Here is a 13,548-nt window from a genome sequence, read left to right as displayed (position 1 = left end):
GTTTTGGGCTTCAGTCCTTAAGAAGGATATAAGGACTAAACTGGACAGAGAGGGATGGATGATTTAAATTAGGATGGTAGACTATCAAGGTTGGGTTGTTTTCTCCGGAAAAAAAAGAAGAGAGGAGAGACATGATTACTCTTTACAAATACATCTGAAGGCATTATAGATAGAGGGGGATCTTTTTTCCCCATAAAAAGGATCAAGAAACAGTGGAATAAAAATAGAGATAGCAGATCCGGCTGTTGCCTGGGGACATGGGGCCCAGACCATGGAGTCTGCTTACTCTATAGCTGCGCTCTAGTGCTTGAAAATGCAAAATATCCACAGCAGGCATGCACACGAACACGAAAGGGGCGGTCAGGCGGATAGAGTAATTTGCTGTGCACGCTGGGCCCCTCTAACTTTTTTTTGTATGTAAATATCCCTATGGTACACACTACAATCAACTGTATAAGTAGTCACTTAACCTTCCAGTATGTTTTCACAAGCCAAAGTTCTCGGCAACAATGCTAAAAACAAGGCGCCATTTATTACTATTCAACTGCCTATACACTACTTATATTGATATATATTATGAATATATATATATATTGTTTTGTCCACATTGTTCACCTTTTGTGATATGTTATGTAAATGTGAACAATGTAAATCAGATTAGTGCAGTAATACGAATTCATTGTAATGAAAATTAGTACATTCCCAGTAATTAAGGGTTTCCAGAATGGACAAGGTTAAGTATTTGTTGTTTTAGTCCTAGTAATGAACATTTGCTGGTAATTTCAAACACAGTCATGGAAAATATACTTATGCTGCTCAGGTACAATAGACAGAACACTAGGTGGGAAAGGTGTCATTGTTGGCCCAAGACAGTTATGAATGCTGGCAATAGAACAACACCCCACGTTCTACTGTCCGACACAGATGATGATGTTAGAATGCAGACTCGTTGCTAGGCAGCAAAGCATGACACAGTAGACAATCTCTGGTTAACTGAAATGATCTTCCTTAAATTAAAAGCAAATTAGAAAGAAAATAATAGACATATAGAAATTACATCATTTGGTCAAAGTATTGAATATATTTGTTCGAATGCTGTGGCCAATCAAGAACTTTTCAAGCAGTGCTTTAAATGTATGTAAACCCTTAACTGATGTATCCTTCCTCTGAGCACTCTTATAGTTTATATTAATTTTTAATTTGAAGTCTTTTCTGAGATATATTATCTTTTTAATAGTAACCTTTTAGCTTAATAGCTCTCTTTGAAAGTCAGCATGTTAGCTATCCCAATTCTATGCAACCTTAAAATGATTTCCTAATCCTAGGGTCACTGACACCTGGTCTTCGAAAAGAGACTTGTTGAGCCAAATGCCTGGTATGAGCAATCATCTCAGAAACAGTTAAAATTGTAAGTTTACATAAGATCACATTTTGTTCACTGAGAGTATCTAGCAATGTTGTCAGATTGTTGCAGCTAAGCGTCAAGCAGATGGGTGAATGTCACCAGATACACTCACCGGGGGACACTGCGGGCAGCAATTGTCAAGTGATGCTCTCTTGTCACTGTGGAAACAATGTGTCTTGATTTATTGCACTGGCTAATAGCCAGTGTTTGCTGCAGGAGTAAATCACTCAAATAAGCAGCAATAAACAAATGTTTTACTTTACTGCATTTAAAAGTTATTGACATGTTTCATTCTACTGTCAAAATGCATTAGATATACTGTATTCCCAAGATCAGCACCAGAAGCCAGAAACCAGGATTTTAGAATAATGTCCCATATGACGTATTCCCTGCCAATTTGAAAAAAACCAGCAAAAGTGTTGTTCCTCTCTGATCTGGATTTTTGTCCAAAGATACATACAAGTGGTTTTGACCGTAAAATATGCTCTGTGTGGGCAGTAACAGGTGGATGCCATACCTCCCAGTGCTAATTGAACATGAGGCAGATTGGTGTAGATCAAACGCCAGCCATGTGTAACATTGTCCAAATATCCTGTACTACCCTGGTGCTTAAAATCTGCCTGACTGGTTTAAAAAGGGCTGGAACTAGGGGTATGCAGAAAAGGCACGTGCCTAGGGCGCAAAGTTGAAGGGGTGCCAGGCACGTACAGTACCTCTTCCAACCACTTACCCCTATTCCGGACCCTCTTCCTCACACTACTGTATGTACGCTCTCTGGCGCCCCTTCCTGACCAGTGTACAACGGATGTCGATGCACTAAAGAGCTTGCACAATGGAGCGGGATAGGTGGCCGACTGGTGAGCCCGAGCCAACACTAGGTCCAGCCCTGGGTTTAACAATAAGAGTATGGAGGTTTACACCAATGTTGTGCCTGTGAGTGCAGCCACACGAAGGAGTTGAGGCCAGCAGATTCTCAGCCTGCATTTATATGCAGCCCAATAATGAGCCCTGTATGGCACTACCCTTTTAGGCAATATAAATTGATGAATGGTACCTATAAACTATATAAATAAATACAATCGTAATATCTAACCTGTTAAGACTATCAATGAAAATACAGAGTGGGGATGCTTTCTTTATTTCCAAGAGAGCTCTGTAACTTAATTTAGGCCACAGGTTGTAAGCACCTCTACTATACATATGTGCTTGTTACACACAAAAACTGATATCAGGGAGGTGCTTAAGCTTATTGTACACTTTGTTGTACAATGTAGTACTTTAATGAATGCAGGCTGGTGGCTGCGTTGGGTGGGCCCAACAGCACATCCTTTTATAAATAATAAAGGTGCCTGTACTTAACTGTGTGCATACATATTTCATCAACTAATTGTTGCCTCTTCTAGTACACAAAAGCCTGGTGGGAAAACTGGGATACTGTGATCAGGATTTATTTTTGTTCTGTTTCTAAAGAAAGAGTATATAAAATCATTTACTGTATTGCTAGTTCCTAGTTTAGATGTCCAGAACGTTGAGCTTGTTAGACTGAGGGTTTTTTTCAAACACGAGGGTTGCCACATACTGTAGCTGTACGACTTTGGAATATGGTGATGCTGTTCACACAGATTTGCACATTCCTGTTGGGATTTGAAATATCCATACATGCAACCTAAGATCTGCCTAATCTTTTTTAGCTGTTTTTTGGAAGAAAGCTCTCATTCTTGTCTCCTTGGTCAAACCAATCATCTTCTTGTAGGTCAAGATAATCTTTAAAAGTGGGCTCAATCACATATAACTATATCACCTAGACCATTTCTGACATGACATAAATTGTAATTATTGTTCCCAAACAAATACAGTAACCTGCCATAACAATCCTACCAGTGGTGATCAATGCAGCCTACACAAACTGGAAATAAAAGGGGGGGGGGCAGCACCACAGTTTGGGAACTACAGCCATAAATGCTAAATAACTATAAACTCATCATCACAGCGTCAACTTGAAAAAATTCAAAAGAATGCAAACAGTAGCAAAGATTTGTGATGCAAAATACTAAAACTCAACCCCCACTATGTTTTTGAACATGCATTTTATTTATTTAAAAAACAAGACATTTATAAAGAAATATATATTTATATTTATACACAGCCTTCCATTACTAGCAGAGATATTTCTGCTGCAGTGAAAGGCATCGATACATACTAAATGAACATATGTTAATTTTGTCTGGGTTTTTATTTAATGCATTTTTAATGAATGCCATGGCTACTTTGAAATATCATCTTTGCATATGCCTGTTTATTTCCATGTTCCATCTGCAGCATTAAAGCAGAAGAGAGGTCTTGATGTTTTAAATTCTTCACCTTATCTTTCACCGAAAGAGTCATGCCGAGATAGCGAAACATAAGCACCTCTATTGAAAACAATAGAACAACAATCCATTTTGCTGCGTGCAGCTCCCTTAATTTAAATGTCTTTCGAGAGGTGAAAAGTTTAATCAGAAGAGATCAAAGACTGCTGTGTCTACGGTTTCTTTATTTTGTTTTCCTAACGCCACGCCATCAAGTGATTAGTAATTACTTTTATTTCTGCTGGTCCGATGGCTATATGCCGGTAGAATATATAAATTCATTTTATTGTTTCATTCCTTTTGTTTCAAGAACTGACTGCCTGTCAAACTAAGCACTATGGTTTTTCTGTGTGTGTGTTGGTATCCACGGGCTCTTTCTTGCCAAGCTGCCAGTCTGGGGCGTCACACCTTACTGCTTTTAAAGATTGCCCTGCAGAGATAGAGGAAAATAGCAATTTTTACATGATGCAGTCTGGCAGCCCTGGAGATTTGAAGTCAGAACTGGTGCCAAGTTTTACCCAGAAGAGCAAGCTGAAGCAAGAATATCCTGGGCCAAAGGAAAGGCAAAGTGGGCAATAGGAGCATTAAAAAATCATAAGAACCAAAGGCTACTACTGGCTATTTTACTTGTGCCGTTTTGTGACTGGTCCTAAACAGAAGTCAAAGAAAAGGGGACGTCTCTTGTTTCCTTTCTTTTTTTTTCCATGCCCTAAATTGTAGTAGACTGCAGAATGTAAATGAGACAATTATTACACCAATGCTCATCAAGCTGTGCTGGAAAGACTTCAATAGCCTGATGAATATGCATGCAAATTTGTTAATTAAGTTAATTATTCTGCTGAAAATTCATTTGTCTTCCAAGGACATTTTCCCAATGATTTTAACATGCTTGTGCCATTAGTCATGCTCCATGCTATTAAACGTTACTTTTTGTCCACTTTTATTATATCAAATAAAAATAAAACTTTTTTTTTCTGGTAAATTAAATTGACCTGGGTTTTCCAGTATGTACTATTACCTTTAGACAACTGTTCGATTATTTGTTAAAACATGTTTTTTTTGTGGTTTTTATAATATTTCATTAAAAAATACGCAACCCTATTATTATTTATATTGCTGTAGATACCCAATGTTGTTTATAGAGACCACAATCAGCAGAGAAGATGAAGCATATAAGCCAACAAAGTTTATTAAAATAGGGGTATTCCAGAATTTAAGTTCTGATCATTTATACAGGTATGGGACCTGTTATCCAGAATGCTCAAGACCTGGGGTTTTATCAGGTAAGGGATCTTTACATAATTTGTTTCTACATACATTAAAGTGGACCTGTTACCCAGACACAGTAATCTGTATGATAAGAGTCCTTTTCAAATTAAACATGAAATCCAATTTCTATTTTTTATTAAAGCATTCATAGCTGTTGTAAGCTCATTTAAAAATCTTAGCTGTCAATCAAATATTGTCTGCCCCTCCTCTATGCCTTAGGCATAATGGTGGGGCAGGCAATTACTTTCACTTTCCATTCAGCACTTCACTGCTCTCCCCACATTCCCCCGTTCTCTTCACCATTTAAAAGACCAGTAACATAAAAAAATTGTTAAAAAATTTGTTTGTACTTAAAGGAAAACTATACCCCCAAAATGAACACTTAAGCAACAGATAGTTCATATCATATTAAGTGGCTTATTAAAGAATCTTACCAAACTGGAATATATATTTACGTAAATATTGCCCTTTTACATCTCTTGCCTTGAGCCACCATTTCGTGATGGTCTCTGTGCTGCCTCAGAGATCACCTGACCAGAAATACTTAAACTCTAACTGTAACAGGAAGAAGTGTTGAAGCAAAAGACACAACTCTGTCTGTTAATTGGCTCATGTGACCTAACATGTATGGTTTGTTGGTATGTTTGTGAGTACAGTGAATCCTACGATCCCAGGGGGCGGCCCTTATTTTTTAAAATGGCAATTTTCTATTTATGATTACCCAATGGCACATACTACTAGAAAAGTAAATAATTATGAAAATGGTTTATTTACATGAAGCAGGATTTTACATATGAGCTGTTTTATGCAATATCTTTTTATAGAGACCTACATTGTTTGGGGGGTATAGTTTTCCTTTAATGAAAAAAAACACAGAGACACTTTTAACATTAAATTTGCAAAGTCTTTATTAAGAAATAGCTTACAGATTCTCCGCTTCAGATACGGTGACAATCCATTGCACGGCGCTCAATTTCTCCTCCCTGCCTTCTATAGGAGATAGCCAAGGAGGAGAAATTGAGCACCACACGATGAATCATCGCCCTGTCTCCATTTCTGAAGAGGAGCTCAAGTGGAGAATCTGTAATTATTTCTTAATAAAGACTTTGCGAATTTAAAGTTAAAAGTGTCTTGGTGGGGGGTTTTTTTAAAAAAAAATTTTTTTATGTTACTGGTTCTTTAATTGTGTAACCAGGGCATGGGGATAGACATCAGGTCCCTCATTCTGGTGCACAAACAAGAGTCTGAGATGCAAGGCTTCTCCATAAAATGGCTCCTGCCTGCTTGCTAGAATTATGAATTCCCAGACTAAAGGAAACAAGATTCAAATAATTTATATTATGTAAATAAAGTTCATTCTGGTTTACTAATGTAATAAAATAGGGTTTTAGAAAAGCCCAAGCTTTACAATTTCTGCACTTGTGATTCCCCACTGAAACAGTGATTGGTTTCTGCGGTACCTTCAATTTCAATTAGGGGCCAGAATATTCTTGATGGGTTTGCCTGTCATAAAAATGATACCTGGTTTTGATGGTAAAATCCTACTCAGAACAGGATTAGCAGTAAGAAAACGCCAGTGTTTGTTCAAAATTCTTCTAACTGAATTGGCTGCAGTAGTATAACTTGTAATAAAAAAGGGAAACTCTCCTTTTTGTTTTGCTCCTGGGCCATAAGAGACAGCTTCTTGATCTCCTTTTTGCTTTGAAAATTGTGGCACAAACTACATATTGATCATAAACCTTTGTTATCAATCTTGACAGCAAGCCTGTCTGCTTATCAAAATCTGCCACAGTAATACTGTTTCTCCTCAGCCACAAGAATGGCCCAAAGGAAATATTCTTAATACAATGGGTGAGATGCATGCTTTTAGGATGCAGATAGGAGTTTACACTCACAGATATGTCCATGTATTGAGTTTACCACTGTCCACATTATTGTTATTAAACTTGTGCTCTTCTTTTGCTGTTTTTAGGTTTCTACCTTTGTGGAGTAGAAAGAGGTGATATGGCGATCAGCTGATAGAGTTTAGCAGCTTACTATCCACAAGTGTGACAGAGCTTCACTTGAAGGAGTTTGGAAGGCAGTCTTGAGACTTTAGCTTTGCTGAAATATGGAAAATGCTGATTACAAACTCTTGAGGAAGGCCAGTGAACTGCAAGAAGAGATTTAACATTTTCAATTAATGGCAATTTTTAAACTATGTATTTTGGTATATAAATAGTTCTATCCTTTTTGCGAACCAATGCAGAATTGAAAATCTCTCTAGCGACACCTGCAGTAAACAGTAGAACAGGAGCCATGAAAGAAAGATGCAGATAAAAGGAGGAGGATGACCTGTAGCTGGAGACAGAAAAGAAGGGGCATGAGGAAGATCTACAATATCAACCATTAGTGTTGACTGGTAGGAAAAATGTACATGGGACCAGTTATCTGGAAGCAAATTATCCAGAAAGCTCCGGATTACGGAAAGGCCATCTCCCATAGACTCCATTATAATGAAATATTCCAAATTTTAAAAAATTATTCCCCGTATCTCTGTAATAATAAAACAGTGCCTTGTACTTGATCCAATTAATCCTTATTGGAAGCAACACAGCCTATTGTGATCCGGAAAACCCCAGGTCCTAAGCATTCTGGATAATAGGTCCCATACATGTACTACCGGTATGGCACTTGTTATCCAGAATGCTCGGGACCTGGGATTTTCTGGATAACGGATCTTTTCATAATTTGAATCTTACAAGATCTACAATCCAATCTGGGTTTTGTCTCAAAAACGTATTAATTATATCTTAGTTTAGATCGAGTGCAATGTATAGATGAGAACAGAGACAGGGTACAGAGAAAAAGGAAGTCATTTTTACAAATCTGAATTATTTTGATAATAATCGTAACTGTAATTTGGAGCTTCTGAATAACAGGTTTCTGGATATCAGATCCCATATCTGTATACATGAAAAGCAAAAGATTATACTGTAAGTGGTTCTGTTTGTGTGGGGCTACATGTATGCACATGGGGGTATTTCACTATTGTCGGCAGTTCTATTGTTAGGCAGATTAAAGAAAGAGGTGCGTACAAGTACCACTGGCCTATGTTTTCTGCTAAAAGTGGCACAAAAGGTTATAGTAACCATCTGATGGACATATAACATTAGAATCTGTGCAAGCTTGGTACACCACAGAACTTCACTGAGCTATTATTATTTTTTAAGCTCGTCAGAAAGTAGATTTAAGTTGGTATTATTAACTACATGGCAGTGACTGGATATTGTTACTATTGCAACTAATATCAGTCTGGGAGAACTGCAATACTAACCGACACGCGGACTGGATAATCAGGGACAGTTGTCCAAAATATATATTCCTAAAGGTTTTTTCTGTCATTGGTGATGGAGAGTGTGCTCATAAAGCGAACATGTTAATGGATCAAATCAACAAGCCATTAAAAACTACATTACTAAATTTATGTGTGACTGCCTGCTTTTTACATACCTCTACAGGTGTTGAACTTATTATTGAAATTCAGAGAAAGTGAAATGAAAGTAGCAGTGTACACCAAGATAAAATTCCTAATTTTACACCATTATAATGCACTAATGGAAAATTATTTTTTCACCAAACTCAATCCCCCTCTTCCCCTATGAGCAGGCTTATTTACTTAAATACAGATATTAAGCTTTATATAAACAAACCCTGAGCTGCAGCCTCTGTTAACTTGGCCATTGATGTAACAATTATGATCTTTCCTGTGACTGTTCCTTTTCAAAACAGGCGTGTTAGAGCTGAATCGTTAGATATACAGGTAGAAACAATAGAAGCAATAGAATAACTGTATCTGATGATTCAGCACTAACAGTGGGCAATGTTCAGATGCCTTCAACCAATAAATCTTTTTATAACCTAGGTTTTCTCAACCTAAAAACCCATTGAAAGTACCAGCAATGATTACTTTGCAATTGAATTCAGCCTGAAAACAATTATAGTATTTTGTGTTATCTTCCGGTTTCCATTACGCCACTTTGATCTGGTGGAAATGCTCTTCCTTTCCATCTATTCTCACATTTGTGCCTTCTGTGTATTTCAATAACTAAAGTACTTTTACATGTACTTTTACATGATTCAAAATGTATTACCTATTTGTCTAGTTTATTTATGACATTTTCATTCAGGTTTAGTTTTTTTGGAAATAAGTGTGGGTATAACACTTGACTAGTACTGCATCATTTTTTTTACCCTACCAACCATATGGTGATTGAACTGCAAGGCTGCAAGTTGACTTGAAAAGAGCCTCACATCAACTCTAATTTCTTTTCAGCTGTTGAAAACACTAAAATCTTCAACCTCATACTTCAATATATTTAGTTTTCTGGGTTATTGGTCACATTTTAAAGCTGTCAAGACAAACCTTTAAAAAGATATCGATGTGATGCAACATGAAGATCCTCCTGTTCAGCCCAAAGATGCAGGCCAAGGTTGGAACCAGGTCCAGCAACAAATCATTCATGGACACTTCTCTTGTAAGTTGATTTAAAATGAGATTCTGATTGGTTAGCTTACAAATGTCATGTGTCTGCAACCTCCTCTATGAACATACTAATTTTCATTTTCATCACACTGTACACTCTTGTTGCTAAGTAAAATGTACTCTAGCAACCAGACATCTCAGTAAAATATCAATAGTGTAGGTGATACAACCAAAGCTACAGTATATGGTTGATGTTCAATGAGAAACCAACATTCTATGTGTGTGTGAATGATATTTCCATTAATTTACACATTTCTATAGTATTGAAAGTAAACCTTGACTACATGTAAGTAAACCTTATTTTTAACATTCCAGCTAGGTTTGGAGTGCATGAGTAAGACTGTAGCATTTGGCCTTCTGTATTAATTGAAACAGTGATCTAATAAATGTTGGCCCTCAAAGGGGTTGTTCACCTTCAAACAACTAGTTGTTTTCAGATACAACACCAGAAATAATGACTTTTTCCAATTTCATTCTACGGTATCTTCTAGGTGTCACCGTTTTTCTAATATTGAATTGTAAAGTGTAATTTTTCTCCTTCTAAAGCAGCTCTGGGAGGAGGGGTCACTGACCCTTTAAAATGTTCTAAATTGATACATTTAGTTGATACATTTCTTATCTTTGTCCCTTTTGAGCAGAAACTATGGATTTCATTACAGGCAGCTGTTAGAATTGATACAATAGTTGCTAATATTCCAGAAATGCTTCTGAGAAATGTATCAACTAAGTGTTGCAAAATTGTAACAGTTTAGAGTCTGCGCCTGAATTACTGAGCTGCCAGACTCAAACACCAGAGACATTCAACTTTAAACTTACATTTTGGAAAAACAGTAAAAAAATAAATAATAGAAAGTAATATATAAAAGTCTTAATTTTTGTGGAACAATCTGAAAATAACTGAATAGAAAAAAGTGTTTGGAAGGAGAACAACCCTTTTATTCTTCAATAAAAAAACAACCAATCTTTGTCACCATTTGTATTTGTAAAAAGAAAAAGATAAATAAATCCTTACCATAGGATGCTTTTTGTTGTGGCTTTTGTGGCAAAAAAAACAAAAAACATATCCACTTACAAACACCTGACTAGTGGTCGCAATTAAAAGAAGACACTTTGCTGCAAATGTTACACAACCAAAATACTGTATCCACATAACAAATGAGACATATCAGGACAATAACACAGGCGTCAAACATCAAAAATCATGTTTTATATTGTGTGTTTAAAATCTATGTTTTACCCTTTTATTTGGGAATATTTGAAGTGGGACATGCTATAGCACTTTGTTGTCTCAGCCAGTTGCGTAACACAGGCAATCTTGTTGGCACAATCTGTTTTTCCTTAACCATTGTGTCACATACCAAATCACAAGTGGCTGGTGTGTTGCAAATATAATTTATAAATTTCTCTATTTCTGGTACAATGCAAATTTACCATCTCATTATGATATCTTATTTGTGTTTGCACATAGGAATTGGTTTTGAAAAGATTGGAATGCCTTATCTGACACTTGGAATGGATCCAGAGCTCCTTCAGAATGGTCATCTTCAGCTCTCTCCTCTGAAAATACAGGATCATCATGTAATTGTGCTTCTTCCTCACATTCTACTCACTCACTCACTTACAGTTGCATTGTCTTGTCTACATTGTTGTCACTATAGATTGTTGCATTATCAGCAACTTCAATATTTGGGCTTGTAGAAAAACTCAATAAAGCTCTTGAATTATTTTGTTCTAATGTATTGTTTGCTGTTTCAGTATTTAAAGTATTTGTTACATTTGGAGAGGACATTGATGTTGTAGGCATCAATTATTGCAAAAAAAGGCCTTTGCATGGGCCACATATAAAGAAAACACATTGGAATGATGGTGTGGATGGAAAGTGTGTAAAAAAGGATCATGATGTGTAGCTGGTAGAATATAAAGTGGTGGTTTTATTGCTAGGTTATTACCTACATATACGTTGAGTATTGTTGCACAATAAACAATATGTGGATGTGTTGTTGGTCAGCTAGGAAAAGATGGTCGGTGCCTGACAACATGATCCTCTCCTACATTTTCAGGATGATGGGCAATTCCTTTCTCTGTTGGATTAGGAGTGTCACTTAAAACAGTATCCATTGTTAAAGTGTTAGAAGATGTGCTATTTTCTTTGGTCAAGTTGCTTTTTTTTTGCTACAGCACAAGATTGTCCCGTGGAAGGTTCTTGTTTTTTTGGTCTGTAAAAAAAATGCAACAATGTGTTAATCATCCATAAGCAAATGGCAAAACGTTCACAAAATCTTGATGCTATTCCTTAACCTTTTAAATGCCACAGATCGTAGAATCTACGTTCTGTGGCAAAGGTACTTGAAATGCCACAGAACGTAGATTCTACGTTCTGCAGCATTTCCTGGTTCAGGAGCGGAGGAGCGGCTGTTAGAGCCGCTCGCTCCGTTCCTGCTCGATCCCCTGCCCCTAGGCAACGAGCAGAGCAGGGGATCGAGTGGCCCCTGGGGCGCGATCGCCCAGGGGCCCAAAAACAGCAGCAGGCACGTGTTACTTACGTGTCCTGCTGCTGCAGCCTACACCGGATCGACGATCTCCGCCCCCACAGCACACAGACAGGAACCACGAGGCAGATGTCTTCCAGGGGCTCTTCCTGATCGCCTGCAACAGTCTTCAGCGACTTTTTCAGGTTAGTGCAACAATTACACACACAAACACACCAACACACACTTATTACAGTAATACACACTTAGATTCACACTTACACACACTTACACATACATTTTTGGGGATTGGGGGGGGTCACTTACACTCACTGCACTTACACACATGTGCACACGCACACACGCGCACATAACATGTAATTTACCATTTGTACACACGCACACGCACATACATGGCATTGTGGCTTTTTTTTTTTTTTTCTTATCGCATCGTTTCTTTTTTTGGCTGAAAAAAATGTTTTATTGCCATTACGCATAGCGTATTCGCTAACCGTACTGTGCAATACCTTTTGTATGTTATTTCGGTGATTATATTGCAATTTTGGGTATTTTGGTGCATTTTTAGCCATTTTATTGAATTTTTAGCCATTTTATTGCATTTTCAGCTCTGCATATATTGTGTTCACTTTTTTCTAGCCGTATAACCTGTTTGGCCCATCTAAAATATTCAAACTGTGATTCTGACGGCCGATAACACTAGTCTGGAAAAAAAACATTGATTTTTGTGGTTTTATTGGATTTTTTTGCATTTCACCCTTTACTGCCTTATTTTGTTTTGCCTTGTAAATTTTATCTACTATATATCCATTTGGGGGTCTCTGTGCGCCACATAGTTTGGTATATCTATGCATATTGGGCATCAAAGTGTTCAGTAGACCTCTGGCGTTCATATTTAGGATGTTTTATGCTGATACGTTACGAAATGTGGGGCATATAATGGGGTAAAATTCAAGCTTTCTGACAATTTTCAGAAATTTGATAAAAACCGTTATGTTCAGCATTGCTTTGCAGTTTGGCAGTTTGCAGTAGAAACACTTATTTACCCATATTGGATTCGTCAGAATGTGTACTTTCTGAAAATATATGGTTTTCTGGGGTCTCTGTACTGTTAGCGGGGTCTAATGTCGCATAATACACACACCAGGTGCTTATATTGCAGCAGCCAGCCCGTCAGCTGTGAAAATGTATATACACTATTGTCATTTGGGGATCTCTGTGCGCCACATAGTTTGGTATATCTATGCATATTGGGCATCAAAGTGTTCAGTAGACCTCTGGCGTTCATATTTAGGATGTTTTATGCTGATACGTTACGAAATGTGGGGCATATAATGGGGTAAAATTCAATCTTTCTGACAATTTTCAGAAATTTGATAAAAACCGTTATGTTCAGCATTGCTTTGCAGTTTGGCAGTTTGCAGTAGAAACACATATTTACCCATATTGGATTCGTCAGAATGTGTACTTTCTGAAAATATATGGTTTTCTGGGGTCTCTGTACTGTTAGGTGGT

This window comes from Xenopus laevis, chromosome 6L (assembly GCF_017654675.1).
Source record: "Xenopus laevis strain J_2021 chromosome 6L, Xenopus_laevis_v10.1, whole genome shotgun sequence".
Classification (NCBI taxonomy): Eukaryota; Metazoa; Chordata; class Amphibia; order Anura; family Pipidae; genus Xenopus; species Xenopus laevis.
The sequence above is the reverse complement of the archived record's forward strand: the minus strand, read 5'-3'. Positions refer to the sequence as shown.